Source organism: Hibiscus syriacus, unplaced genomic scaffold (assembly GCF_006381635.1).
Source record: "Hibiscus syriacus cultivar Baekdansim isolate YM2019G1 unplaced genomic scaffold, ASM638163v2 tig00112738_pilon, whole genome shotgun sequence".
In the NCBI taxonomy this organism is placed as follows: Eukaryota; Viridiplantae; Streptophyta; class Magnoliopsida; order Malvales; family Malvaceae; genus Hibiscus; species Hibiscus syriacus.
The window spans coordinates 1,968,058-1,984,485 of NW_024063392.1; the positions used below are offsets into that span (position 1 = coordinate 1,968,058).

Below are 16,428 nucleotides of genomic sequence, written 5' to 3' on the forward strand. Positions count from 1 at the left end.
TCCAACCAAATCACAACTACATAATTACACCAATTATAACTAAATCTAATTAAAATCATATGACAGTGTCCTTCAAAGTAATAATAAAAAACTTAATAGGCTCAGCACAAACAATGAATATTCATAATTCAGACTCAAAAAGGGTAAAAAAAAATCCTTCTATTTAACACTGCAAATGATGAGAACATCAAGGAAACGGGCAAAGTCAACAGAGAAATTAGCATCTTCAACGGTAAACTGATATATAATTTTACACTATATATACAGAAATTATTATCCACCTTCATACACTCAACATTAGGACATGTGATATCCCCCAAATTAAGCTAACCTATTACACGACCTAAACAACTAAGTATCAGAAAAATTCTGAAACAAAATAACCACATGGACTGAGCCTGAGCATAAGAGCTAGAACTACAAATAAATCACTTTTCTCTGAAACAGCTTTCCTATCAGAAACTCGATTTCATTAGCTTCACTCGAGGCTTTATACAGATATTGTCGAAGGGTTTAACCTGTTCTACATGGATGTAATCTCTCGTCTTAAGAACCTGCAGGTTGGCAAACCAAATGCGAGAAACAAAGAGGATAAGTTTACATTCTTCCACGCCATAGCATCAAACTAGGACATCATCATTCTTGCTTTCGATTCAATCTTATTATCCATCATGTATTAGTACTAGTGCAAAAGTTGTGTTCTCGTATACAGGAAGGACAGGCTTACAATGATAGGACTTCCTTACATGCCCGTGTCTTCTCATTTTCCGAAATCAAGTAATGTCTCGTCATAAACGAAAAACGGAGATAAAATGAAGTTTTTTACTTTGATTTACATGCAAGGTTTAGTATGCTAGACTACTTTTAGATGCAAATATCCCTTCATTAAAGTATATATGAGTGTTGTGCACTTTAAAAGTTACTTGATAGTTAAGTTTAGTGTACATACCAGTGTTTCGAAAAACATTCTCGATGCTTCTTTTTTGTTTTACGACCCAATAGACTGTCCATAAAATGTACCTTTTGTCCATTTACAGCTTCATCCTCGAATAAATTCTGGAGATACTTGGCAACAGCCCTGAAAGAAAAGGTATGACCAAACATCAAGATGTGAGCTAGCCTCATTCCAGTTATTCTACAAGAAATAATTCGAAAAGTAATTCTAAATTCACGTTGAAACTAAAGGGAAAATGTAAACTGTAAAACAATTCACTACAAGGAGCTTACAAACCTGGTACGGGAAGACCATCCACTATTTTCAAGAAGATGACCTTTATCACCACACGACATGTCATCTTCATCATCATCACCTAGCTCATTATCATCTACATTCAGAAATTCTGTAAGGAAAGATAAGAAAAATAAATATTAGCAACCCAATAGCAGTATCAAGATTGATTAAGGCATAAATTGAAGCATACAAAAGACAGATTTTTAATAAATATTAACATTTTCCTATGGTCCTAACTATGGTCCACTCTACCAAGAGTTCACAGATTAAATGAAAATTTTACATCTAAAGTATAACCCATTCAGTAAAAAGTTCTTAAGTCATGTCCAAATAAATAATTATAATTTTCAAAATCAACAGTCAAAGACTCGAAGTAGAAGCAAAACAGAAAGAAATAAGATCAAACCTGTATCATTTACAACTGCAACATCCTCACGTTCCTGCAACCCACAGGGTCAAGTAGTCATTTAGAGGATTCTTAATGCCTAAAATAAAATACAAATGGCCAAAGCAGAGACAGTTTTCATGGGAACATAATAAATTAATGCAAAGAAAACACATTATCAAGGCATGAATATAAAGTTGAGAAAAGAAAAAGTTATGAGAACGCTCAAATGTCCACCATGCTCGCTAGAACAGAACAAAGTTATATTCAACAGTTACTAAAATATATTTCAATAAGTTTTTACTTGAAGGGAAAAAAAAACCCATATTGATGCATAATGCATGTATATACACTATCTCAATTACTGTTGGCTTTCTGCTATAACGGTAGAGCGTTAATTAAATCCATACAAGGATATCTATCACCACCAAGTACGAAAAAACTCATAGCATTTTAATATTTTTAGATCGACAGATTTTACATGTGTCAAATAACTTACAGCTCGATTATCTGCAAGAGAGATCATTTCCTCATTGACCGCATCAATTTCCTGAGAGGTTGGAGTTTCTCCATCAAGTAATGAAGCATTTTTCAGAGCCGTATCGACCTTTTCTGAATACGTATAATTCAGCTTACATTCTTTGCTATCCTTACAGATAGTGTCTTTGTCATCATGATCCAAGAGTGCATCCTGAACTTGAACCTCATCTGCTACACCAGCCTTACCACATCCAGATTCATATGCATTTTGAGCATAATTCACAGACACACCAGTTTGTATAGTTCCATTTCCAACAGGTGCAGGGTAGTCTTCCATACTAACCTCAACTGAAGTATTGGTTTTACTTTCTTCTAACAATAACTCATCAGTTGCCTTTGACTCAGTTTCAGTTGCAATGATACCTTCAACATCATGTTCTAAAACTTCAGTAGGATGAGATACTTTGCCATTTCTCATATCCAATTCAGAAGCATCCTCTCCAGGTTGAGTGTTCATCTTTTGATCAGGTAGAAGGCATGTTACATTGTTTAAGATGGAGCCATCAATGGTGTTGGTTACCTCCTCAGCTGTGATGTTACTAGTATCTCCAGTAACAAGATCAGTAGGGGATGATACCCGGAACTCATTCAGAATAGAATGATTTGCTGCATTAGCAACTTCAATATTAACTCCGTCAATTTCCATTTCAGTGATCCCACCTAAAGGTTCATGTTGCAGAAGTTGAGGTACATCATCAACAGCATAGCTATCCTGCTGAGCATTAAGAGTGCCAGAAGATCGTGCTTGCTTGTCATTTCCAAGAATCACAGGCACAAAGCTCCCTTCAGTTCCACCTTCAGCAATATTAGGTTTAACTAAACACTCTGGATTCTTAGCTACTTCAGATGATGCATGGTTTTCCTCGCCTTCAGAAATCCTAATACTGCTTAGATCATAGGATTCACTGTGCAAAGATGCCAAGTCACCCGAGATACCTGAAAGGCACACCATCAATTAGCAAACTTATAAAGTACTAAAGTGACAATCAACATGTTAGAAAGTTCTTCACTAGCAGAGAAAAAATGATTTCAAAAATCAAGACATGTGCAAAAACATTGAGATAGATCACAAGATAAATCTGGTCATCCATACCATTCACAGCACATTTAAAAAATTATTATTATGTCCACAGAAATTAGGCAACAACATACAAGCTAATAGGAAAAACATATGTAGAAATAGGATCCTGTCCTCACTAAGGCCTGAGAATGCCAAAGATTAGATAAACATTGAGAATAACTATAATTTTGCTCAATGAAAGCAAATCCAATTTGATCAGGGCCTTATGGAGATATATTTTGAGTTGTATATATACATTTTCCTCCTCTTGGAGTAGTAGTAGATGTGGTTTAGACATAACATCATTTTCCCTCTTTTCCTACCTGTATTTTACAAACCCTAAGCATATAATGGATTTTCAGGCCCATTGTAATAGCTGACAAGTTGAAATTCTTCTTTCCTAATCAACGCAACAAAAACACAAGATAGAATGAATTATAGGCACTTTGCTCTCACCAGTAAATATAGGTTCACTAAAGATTTCATCTTCCAAGAATTTTCTCTGAATCAATGAAATTTCGGGGCGAGTGCAAGGTGCTTTTTTGCGTATGCGGCGCATATCTTCAGTATTTACCAACTGCTTCCGTATTGTACTTGATAGGTGGAAAAAGCCAAATCAGTACTCAAGTACATGAACCAGAATTCAAAACGCATAATTCAAAAAAAATAAAAAATGCATAAGAGAAAAGAAACAGTGATAAACATAAGTTAGTGAGATCTCAGAAAGTGTAGGGAGCACTAGAAACACATTGAAACGTACTCGCCATGTAAGACCATAGTATCGTCCATAAGAACTTTTCTCTTGGTGACATGAGAACTTGGTGCAGACCGTGCACGTTTCGTTGATGCAACTTCAAGAGGAGGAGTTGGTTTCATCTTGAAAACGGAAGATCTTCCAACTGCAAAAAATTATGTCATTCATAACAGCACATTATAAAGAACAACAATCCATGCTATTCTAGTCTATTCTTAGAAGGCAAGCAATAGAATTTTTATAGTTAAAAATGCTGCTACCTAGAATAGAAGACAACAAGTCATCATCATCAGGAACTGAATCTGTAGTTCTCCTTGATCCAGGCCTTCCAAATGATTCAACTGAGTTTATACTCTCTATAGTTAATGTACTTTCGGTTAAACTTCGTTTTTTTCCTGAAATGTGTTTGGTTCCAGCATCAATTTCATCATTCTCTACTAGTACTTCTTTGTCTGGGGTAGAGTTGCCCAGCATATCACTTGGTTTATCGAGAGGTCCTTCTGCTGCAGACAGTAACTTTTCAGGTGCAGGCAAATCAGATGTAGCACAATTATTTGAATTATCCAACCGATCATCACATAGAGCAGGTTCTGACATCCGAATTTGGCAAGCTTCAACTACAAAGATGGTAGTTAATAAGGAACAATATAACATGAAAGCATCCAAAGAAAAGATGGCATCATATGTAAAATTGGGGGTAAATCTACACAATACTACTTTCATAAAACTAGTAAAACAAACCTTGCACCTCAATGGAACCTCTAGGTGCACGAACTTCTTCCTCCCTTCCGGACAAATCCACCAAGTTTTGCTTTGCGGCAGCCAAACTATCACTTCCAAGAACTTGAAGAGACGAGACGTCTTTGTCAACAATGGGGTTTTTTAAATTTTCAGAACCATATCGTTCCTGACAAGCTTGAGCTTCACCATCAATAACTGTTGGCCTACTGGGCGGCTCCAATGGACAGGAAGGATCTGAAGCTATTGCTATGGCAGGTGAGCATGGCTCTTCTAAATTGTCAGTGGTTTGAGCACAATTGCCAATTTCACATTTGTGTGAGGCTTGACCATTCTCCAAACAACCATCTGATGCGCGCACATAGATACTACTTGAACATGTTCTTCGAGAATGGTCCTCCAAATCAAAGGTGACGTTGTAGCAGCTAGGAGATTCTGCACATTCCCCATCAGTTCTATCCATAGAGTGCATAGCACCATTATCCATATCTTCCACCTTATCTAAACCATCAGATCCTTTGATAGTACCAACAACAGATGTGCACTCCACAGACAAGGCATCATTGATAGAATTTCCTTGTGGTTTAGTTTGCTCTTTCTCCATGTCACTAATGTGGCAACCATTTTCAGGAGGCACATGAACTATAGCATCACGATTTATAGCATTGTGCAAAGACTGATCCATTGGACCATTATCCCCATTGAGAAATTTTGATTTATTATTAGGAGCATTTTCAACACACTCATTTTCTGTTAGATTGTGGTTTTCTGATTCCAAGTGATCAGCCAATGCCTTGTGAACACCAGACAAGGAAGGCACTTCCTCTAATCCAGGAGTACCCACATCCTCATCGATCTCCACAAATCCAGAATTTGCAGCTAGACCTTCAACCTAACAGCAAGCAGAACACATTAGCCAAGATGTCAAAAAATCACTAGAATATATAATTTTCTACATCATAAAATCAAACTTAAAGGAAATTGAGATGCCTGTTGAGTTGAACTAGAAAAAATCTGATCCCCACTGCAATCCATTGGCACAGCTTCTAAATTACTTGGGTCTTGTTTTTGTGGTACATCTGACCCTTGATCATACCTGAAATGAGTGAAACAAGTAAGGCGAGCCAGAAAATTCAATATTATCCTAATGGTTGCATAAATTACCTAGTGAAATTAATAATGACTAATAATTGGCAGTGTTTAGCAACCTACCCATGAGGGAGTCAAACAACTACACTATTCAAAAAAGATTAAAGGGGAAATACAGGAGTATGAACATTTCATAAACATGATGATCGGATATATATACACACACTCTCAGAGATAACGCTTACTCTGAAACTTCTACAGATCCCGGCACCGCAACCTGATCTAGGACGAGCTCCTGCTCAAGATTAATCCAAGACAAGAAATTTCAGAAGGTGATTGACATAATAGGAAAGAGCACAATAAGAAGTAAAAAACGGTAAGTCATCTCATCAAGAAGACAAGTTTGATACCAAAAACCGAAAGATATCAAACTTTGAAGGGCCTATGAAACCATTCATTCAACAATCCAAAGGTTCTATAGACCAGAAAATGCCAGGAAGAATATTTTCAATTTTAAGAACCAAATAATCAGGTTTTTAATGTTCAAACCACCTATGAAATTGCTTCAGTTAATGACCCACTTCATGCCCACAAACCCATCCCTAAAAGGCTAGATACAGTTCCACTTAAAGTAAGAATATACATTAATGCCAATGCTCTGATGATATTATTGCATAAGCTGACAGCTGTTTTCCCACCACTGTTACTTCAAATAAAAGCATTTGCTCCTTTTACCAATCTTCCTTATTAGAGCATTGTATAAATGCTGTTCATCCCTAACGGTTAACAACCCACTCCATCATGACCACGGATCTTTTGCAACAAAAATACTCATTTTATAATAGATATTTTTTCCTAATTTGTTTGTTTTATTTTTCATCTTTTTGTAGGTATGACCCCTAAATCTTTGCTGTGTTGGACACTATTTCTTTCTTGGCCAAAAAGCTTTAACGTTTAAACACTATGAACCATTCTTTTGTCCGATATTAAGACCATCAAAGTCTACAATCCAAAGCCCAGGTAAATTAGCTAAAATGTGGAATAATTGACAAGGAATTCAACAATAGACACTAAATCATGAAAAAATAGCATTTATATTAAGGGGGAAAAGTAAAATATTAATTAATGTACAATTGGTAGTCTTAAGTCACCTATAAACTAGTGGTGAAGTTTGTAAACCTCACAAGCAAGGTTAGAGGTTGTTACATATTCGATTATGGTATAATTAAGAAAATTATTAAATGGACATGTCATGACATTCTAAACTCACTTGTGGTGTTTTAACTCCAACTTCGGTGTATAGAATGATAATCTTTTTATAGTGATAGCTGTAGAAAACAGACTGTAGAAAACAGGGGTTAGAGAGTCAACTCGATTCAAAATTTTCATCTTTGCTGACTTTGGGTATGAAGTTCTTAATTTTAAGTTGTAGGATCATGTTATCTTATTAGCTTATTATATGTCCAAGAGCAATTTTTAATAGTTCCTACCTTGGATCTCACCTCCTTCCAAAGAACAAAAGGAATACAGAAATATGAATATGATTTTTCTATTAAATGGAGGGAGTTTAAGAAAAAATCAATAGCTATTAAGGAAACAAGCAACCAGTACACAAGTGTAGTAAATATTGCTGCATAGCCTAGATCTTCATTATCTTCTTATTCCTAAACCATCAATCAAACCCTAGCTATCTTAACATCATATTTCAACTCTAAACTTGAATACCATTCATTGGTACAATTCACAGATGCTAACAACATCCAAATCAATTTGGTAATTTTTGGTAACACTTTAAGCTTAAATCCTCCTATCCTAAATGAACCATCAAAATATTCAAAACAAATGATATTTTCACATTCATGTAGGCCCTAAAATAAGAAAATCTTTGTTGCTATATAATCACCCTTTTTTAATTTCCAGGTCCTACATCACTAAGCCTCCTGCTGCTTAGAAACCAATTCCAAAGCAATCACCAAATATCAATGACAACATTACCTCATCAAGAAGACCATCTGAGAAGTGTCACCATCACCAAACCGCTCTGTAAGTATTTAAAATGCAGAATTTTAGATTTAATAAATTTTGCTAAGCAAATGCAGCTAAAACTAGCATGCCACAGTTAAAAGTATGCACTAACCATCCAATCCAAATTGTGATGTAGAATAAACCATGTCACCCATGGTATCTTGAAGTGTAATCTGCTCTTGAGCTAACATGGTGATCAACGTAGTTACTGTCAAGAAAATTATGTTTAGTTAACATACGGTGGTGCTTCCACAGATACTTTATGAAAATATTCAATGTGTATCTCATAGTACCAAAGAAGCCCATACAAAAAGAAAGGCAATCTAAAAGGTAAAAATATCAGGAACTAACCCCTGAAAAATCTCATTGTCGGGCAGCTCAAAGTCGTCAAGATCAAAAGTCTCGGGTAAGTGATTGAATGGTAGGGCGCAGTCGATTCTTCCGGTGGTAAGTCAACTGCAGTGGAGCGAAATGCCTGCTTTATCTTAAGCAAGGCTTCGCTGCAATCATCAAAAAGGTAATTCACCTTTCGAGAATATCCTCACTACTCCGAGTAGAAGATGACTGGACAATCGCAGTGCAATTGGTACATCAGGAAATAGAATAGAGTCTGCTCAAAGGTCATATAAACAACAAAGGCAATCCAAAAAGTTAGAAGAGCCTAGGCAACTCATCCTCTGCCACAAGGTTGCTCATGAACATGAAAGAAAATAGATAAAAGAATGTGAAAAATAAAAACCATATCCTTTATCTAATTTTATAACTGCAGAGATATCCATGAGTAGCAAAATCAAAAAAAGGGCTGAACAAGCTCAAAGAAAATTTCCTCCACTGAGTAACCAAGTAAACCACATTTTAAGAATATGCTATCAATAGTAGTTACCATGTTCCAGAGGAAAATTACTCCTACATGACCACAGGTTTCCAAAGAAACCAATAGAAATTCCAGGAACCCTCCAAATATGCCAAAAAGGGGAAGAAGCATAAAGGAATTAAAGAAGATTAGTTCATGCATCACTAAGAATGGGAGAAAAAGGATGCTATGAGCTTCTAAAAATTATCCCATAATAAAATTTCAAATGGAACTAAGGAATCAGATTTTCTGTTTCAAGAATCGAGAAACAAAATATATGCATACTGCCCCATAATTTTCTGAAGTGTGCATGTTTTTACTAAATTGACTGCCAGGTTTAATAGTATGACCATGCTACCAAACATGCTGATTTTCGAACTAATCTGGAATATATGATTTTCAAATCTAAAATACCACTTTTAGTGATATAAGAACTGAAGCTGTAGGAACTTGGAAGTACTCAACACATAAAACTATATCCAAAACATTCTAGAGCGAATGAACCATAAGAAGATTTAGATATTGCATCATTAAGGGGAAATGAATAAATTAATAAAAGTAAACAGAGATAGATATATTTGTAATTTAAATTCAGAGATATCAAGCTAACGAGTAAAAGGGAACTAAAAAGTACTAACCAACAGAGTCACCAATATCGGTATCAGCCACCTGATTCTTTCGCAGCTTCCTCTCCAGATGTGCTGCTATCCATATTGTCCCCAAGGGACCTTTCTTCGCCAATATAAACTGTGAATAAAACATTTCTCTCCCAATATAATCCTAATTTTTCATACAACTTCCCCACTTCTAAATGTAACAAAACCCTGTTTTTAAAGCCTACAAATTATTATCTTATTAAAAAAGTTTTAAATTTTCACAACAAAATTCAACAATCTCGCAGAGCTCACAAGAGAAACCCTAAATTTCTAATTCTCCGACAAAACCCTTAAATTTATCCGCTTCAGCTATGGAAAGAAACAGACTAAATTGAAAATATCCCAAACGTTGAATAAAAAACAAAGAAACCCTAATTAGTCCCCATCCACCAGACAACCTTTGAAACCCTCCCAAAACTCCGTAATCCAGGAAAGTGATACCATTCCGGCTTAATTCACAGAGCGGCCACTCGGTAGAACTTCAAAATACCAAACTTTAAGAATCCTATAAAGAAATTCCAACTGTACTTCGTTATCTAAACCCTAGCCTTCGACGGAATGACCACGTTTAATGGGAAAACTTCAGCTGAAGAATTGAGTTGGGGGAGGAACTGGAGAGAAAACGAGTTAGACTAGCGAGTGAGATCGGACAGGTATTACATAAACTCAAAGGAGAAAGATGTTTTAATCGAGTCGTGCCGTGTTTAAGAGAAAGACAAGCGCTCTTTTGAATTTTGACCGTGACATGTTATTGTTATATTCCGTGAACCAAAAATAATTTCTTTTTCTTTTTTTGGCCGTGTACATTCCGTAATTTGCTTATCATACAGTTCTTCTCGTTGGTCAATCAGTATTTATTATCTCCATTATTTATTTACAGTAATTTATGGAAGTTAACCCACAGTTTTAAAAGTTTAATTACAGATATCTCAATTTTGCAATTATTTTTTCTATTATTTTTTTAATTTTTTATTCATTATTAATTGGTATAAAAAGATAAAATAATTGTGAATGGATAAAATTAAATTATAATAACCATCATCGTGATAAGTATATACTATATTTAATTTGAATTAATTGTTAATAAATCGAATACAACTAATTACACCAAAAACTCAAAAATAAAAAGATTTTTAGACTTCAATATACAATTGAACGTCTAATTGTATTTAAAAGTACATAATTTTTTATTTAGAAAATTGTAATAAATTAAATCGCTCTAATTACAATCATTATTGATTACACGGATAATTATAAAATTTACTGGTTCTATAATATTTAATTAATTAAAAATCGTTAATATCTTAAGAATATTAACATTTTGTAGATACCTCGTTTCATCCATTTATGGTTTAGGGTTTAAGGTTTAGGGTTTAGAGTATATATATATATATTATAATAAACATATAATATGTATTATTTATTATTTATTTTTATTGTTTTACATTTTATAGGCACCAAAATCAAACAGCCCGATACAGAGGCCTAACAATGGTCTAGCAGCAACCCACGCCCCACACCCCACACCCGGATGCACTAGAAGACCTATGAACGACCCGGATCCGCTGGACTCAGCTCTAACCCGATGTGGATTAGGGTTTGTACGAAACCCTAACTTTCTCTTCTCTCGTCTCACCCCAGCGCCGCAATGGCCAGTCGAGGAGCCTTCACACCTCACGCCAGTTGCCGTTCTTCATGCAACCGTTGTCGTTTTTCATGACAACACTCCAACAACCGAATCCTTCAGCGCAAGGAAGGCTTGTCCACCACAAGAACAAACCACAAGAGAGACCAACAAGCATTAGGATTCTAGCTCAAATAGGATTCTAAATATTATAAATAAAGATGTAACACCACAATAACACACATGAGATACACAAATTACTAGAGAAAATCACAGTAAACCGCAAGAAAGATTCGGAGCATCTTTCGTAATTTTCGAAAGCACAAAGAAATAAAAGGTATATTTTACCTCGATTCGGTGTTTTGGCCTTGTGCATATTATTTTTCATCATTCTTTTTCTTCGTTTTTGCTTCGAAGTGGCCGAGGAACAGGGGCATTTTTGAGATCTACCTTCGTAAATCTAGCCCCCGAGGCTTAATTTTTTTAAAAAAATATTTTCATATTTGAAATCAGTGCAAGGAGGGCTCTCGAAAGAAAACAAAACATTTTTAATTTTGCCATCAATGATCGGCGCCCGGCGCCGATAAACGACGACGGGAGGCGGCGTAGGGTGGCCGGATACTGGGTTCATCAAGAACCCAGACATTGTTCTTCAACTGGAAAACAACGAGAGAGAAATGCTTTAGGGGAGTTTTCGGCTTGAGAAGAGAGAATGAAATAAAAAAACGTTTGCCTTTATACTTGGCCCAATAACCCGTTCAGGATCCGCGTGTCAACCCGACCCACAGCCTAGGGTCCGCGTGTTTTCCAATTAAAATGGGTAAACCCCCATTTGATCCCTCCTATTTTGAAGTATTTAATTTTCCCCCAAATCAATGTTTTCGCTTCGAAATTGGCTCGTCGATTTGTTTTTCCTTCTGATTCGGTCTCTTACATGTATGTATTAATTATTATATTTTTATTATATTATTATTGTATATTTATTTTGTTTTATATATACATATTTTATTTTATTATAATATATATAGGTATATTTGTTTCTTTTATTATTTTTATTATTCTTTTTTTCATTTTCTTTAATTTTTAGCATTATTATTCTTATTTATTATTTTTTTCTATTATATTTTCCAATATTTTATATATATATGTTTTCTTTTTGATTTCTCTAATATTTTAATTTCTTATTTATTTTCTTTTTTATTTTTCTTCATTTATTTTTATTTAAGTACTATATTGGATTATTATTATTATTATTATTATTATTATTATTATTATTATTATTATTATTATATAGTTATTTGTTTCCTTTGTTACTATCTTTTTTTCATTTATTTTTTCATTTTCCTTTATTCATTTTTTCTTTTATTTTTTATTTTCTTTATTTTACTTTATTTATCTTATTCATTTTTTTATTATTATTTTTTATTTATTTTTCTTTATTTCTATTTTCTTTGATTTATTCATTTTCACTTTTTTACATTTCTTGATTTTTTAAGGGTATAATTTAAATCAATCTAAGGTAAGTAATGTGGATCGTTATTTTATCTTTCAATTTAAATTACAATTTTCTTAATTAAAGACAACTGGAAATTACGTAGTACCGAAAGGGCAGTTCAAGGGTGCTAACCCTTCCTTGACTGTAACCGACTCCCGAATCCAACATATCTTTGGAAAGACGCATATCAGGTAAGAAATAGGGTATCCGATCAACCCATTTGTTTTAAAATAAATGATCGGTGGTGACTCTAATCCATTTTCCTAAGTTGAAGTCCAATTCCGGGCCCATCGGAAAGACGGTTCTGACATCTTGGCGACTTTGCTGGGGACACAAGTAAGTGAGTCAGGCTAAGGTAATTTTCAGTTGTGTTTTTAACAAAAAGGGTAAGTTTAAATTTTAAGGTAATATTTCGATCCTTATTGCTTACTTTTGATTATATTTTCGAGTAAATAGTTGTACTAACCGTTTTCTAATGATTTCAGCCTTCCAAACTTGTTTTTCACTTAAGGCTTTAAACCCGAGATCCGAACCCATTTTTTAATAGGGGGTGAAAGCGACGCTCTCGTGAGAATTTATTCTTCGTATGGGCCTAGCAAGTAACCTTCAGGATTCATATACCTTATGCTTTCGTGTGAATTTATTCTCCGTATGGGCATAAGGGAATGTTTTCTCTCAAGTTTAAGTTAGTCCACACAAGCTTGTAATGGGCTTAGGACTAAGGGTTTGGCAGGCCTAATGGGGCACCGGCAAGGAGAACTTGGGTACCATCTTTTAGAACCTAAACCGGGAGACTATGGAAAAATAGAGCCTACCCCAAAATCCCATTTCAAACCCTAGGACATTTTTACCCTAACTATGTAGTTTCTTCTTTCTTATTTACCTATTTCTTTTCATTATTTTATTATTCTATTTTTATTGACTTTTTGCTTTTGTGTTTGGTTTTTTAACATTTGCATCATAAAAGATGCAATTGATCCCTAAAAAGAGTTTGTTACACCCAAATAATCTGAATTAATGGACAAAAGTGTTGTAATACAAGAGATAAAAAACGCCGAGGCACGACTATGGTCGAGAAGACTCAGAGAGAAAAGGGAGACAATCTTCAGGGAAGCTATGTGTCAGAAACGGGCCAGTTATGCCTCTGTCAGCCTGAAGCAGAACGATGTCCAAGAGCTACAAAGTATTTGGGACAGTTGGAAAAGGGACCGAAAGCAGAATTAAGCCAGCGGTATGGTGATATTGCACTCTTACTCAATGTCAAGATAGACAAGCCCTTGATTAGAGCCTTAATTCAGTTCTGGAATCCGGGGTACAACTACTTCACCTTCAATCAGGAAGACATGGTGCCCACTATCGAGGAGTATACTACGTTGCTACACTATGAAAGCATCAGACTAGAGCGAGCTAAATTAAGCATATCAAGAGTCAACCTTTCAAAAATGGGTTGGCCAAAGTTACGGGAGGACGAGAAAATGGGTAACTGATCGGACTCAGCGCAGGCACTGGGGAAAATTCCTTAGTCTGATATCAAGCAACTAATGAAGAACCACCATGATGAATAGAAGACTATAGACCTTTTTGCACTGGGTCTGTACGGTTTGATTATCTTTCCAAAGACTTTGGGGTGCATCGGCGCAGCCATGGTGGAGCTGTTTGAACAACTTCCGAGATGAGTCAACCCAGTACCGACCATCTTAGCCGAAACCTTCGATGTCTCAACCATTACAGAAGAACTGGCGGAGGAAGGTTCATTGGGTGTCAGCTCCTTCAAGTTTGGATTCACAGCCACTTGTGGAAGACTATCGGGTTACCTATCGTCGATTCAATACCACTTATTCACCTTTAGGTGAATTTATCACTTTGAAAATGGCATGAAGGTACATCAAAGGAAAAATGGATGAAAGTTTTCACTCATCTTCAAGACCAGGATATTGCCTGGAGAGCCCCCTGGTTGTTTTACAACGACGTTCTTTTCCGGTGTGGGGATTCCGACACTATAACCCTAATTAGACTATGGGGTAAAGTTGGATATTCCCTGTTGTTGGCACTCCGATAGTATGGGGCACATCAGTTTGTCCCGGCCACATACGGGTTATCTGCATCAGAGTTTGTGTACCATGGTAATAACTATAAGAAGATGATCAAAGAGATAGCTGAGTCATGGAAGAAAGTGTTCTAGATGAATATCGTGGCTACAAAAGACATGCTTACTCCGGATTATTGGAGTGCCGAAGATTAAGGAAAAACGACAACATCCCGGTGCCAGACTATGAGGACACACCCCGACCATGGAGGAACACCATGCATGTCCCTTCCGAACTTGAGATAGCAAAGACAGAGTTTGAAGCTGTGAATAATGAGCTGAAGCAGAGGATAAGGGAACTTGAAGTTGAACGCTATCAGTGGAAGCTAGATGCCGACACTCAGAAAGATCGAGCAAACAAACTGGAGAAAGAACAGAAGAAAGTCTGTTTCGAGCTCGAAGACTTGAGAAATATATATCAAGATAAAGTCAAGGATAACTCCAAGTTGAAAGTGACCTCTGAATACTGGAAAGACGAAGCTCATAGCCTAAAAAGAAAGTTCGAGGGCTGATGAAAGAGCTTGGAAGGAACAGCTAAAAGACTGCTCAGAGACGCTTAGCGGACAGTCACATCAACACAGAACCAACGCTTGAGAATATGGGTGGCTGATCTAGAGAAAACAATTGAGAGAGATGGTAAGACAATAGCTGAGTTAGAAGCTATTGTAGATGGGTTCAAGAAGCAAGCGGTGAGCTTCAATAGTTCCCTTTGATGGAGGTTACATTGGCGTTTCCGTTGGGAGCAAGTACAACAAAGGGTGAAGGCCAGAGACGCAGTCATCCGAGATTTCCTGGATTAAGTACAGAAGGCAGCCCGTCATCTACATGGTCTAGCACGGGAAGGTGGAGTGGTTCGACAAGGCATTCAACCAGTGACAGATGAAGGCAGAAGACTTGTCAACCTACTAGAAGATGTTCGGCGTCTAGAGAATTAGTCCAGATGTACCTTTGATGTTTTTATGTCTCTTAAACGATAAAACATTTTTGTCTAAATAAGGATTATTTATAATAATGAACACTTTTTTTGGATCAATGCCTCTAAATTACATACATCATGTATTGCATACCTTGTATTTTATATTTCATGTTTATTTTTTTATTTTTTCATGTTTTTACACTCATATTAACTAACAAAACATGTCTCTGAGAGAAAGCAACAAATTTCTTCCACGAGCTCAAGGTAGACATCATCCGCACAACACTCGAATAAAAAGAGATAAATAGAGGCAATAATCGAGAACATTGAGGAGAACATGACAAAATTGCAGAAAGAACTTGAAGATAGATAACCCAAAATAATCAGAGTACCCGGATTCCATCACAAAAACCATGAATCTTTGGTTGACCAAATCGTATCTAAGTTGTCGGGTTTACAGCAGGCCAATGCACCAGGGGTAGGTTCATCCGAGAGGGAAGCTATACCACCAACCCCCAAGTAGTTGTCTCATCTGGGATCTTACCCGGACTGCAAAGGTACTCATCTGCTACCAAAGGGAAAACTGTATTGGTTACAAATATACAAACTTCTTTAACCAACCCTGACAATCATCCAGACGACTATCCTATCCAAGATTTTGACGAGGATGATAGGAAAAGAAGATAGAAGAAGATCAAAATGTTGGAAGATCAGATGAAGATGGTCAAAGGGGACCAAGACTACTATGGGGTGGATGCAATGGAGCTAAGTCTGGTTCCCGATTGGTGCTTTCAATAAAATTCAAAGTCCCGGAGTTCGAGCAGTTCGACGGGAACAGCTGCCCTTTAGCCCATATCACTATGTTCTGTCAAAAGATGATAGGATATGGGGGAAATGACCAACTCCTGATCTACTACTCTTTCCAGGAAAAACCTGTCTGGTTCAGCTATCCGGTGGTACAACTAGCTCAGTCGAA

The 16,428-nt window shown here is 36.1% G+C and overlaps 1 pseudogene; it reads right to left on the reverse strand.

The window, feature by feature from the left end:
- Positions 1-217: 217 nt before the first annotated feature.
- Positions 218-10,062, reverse strand: LOC120182939 (annotated as a pseudogene).
- Between the last annotated feature and the right edge of the window lie 6,366 nt (positions 10,063-16,428).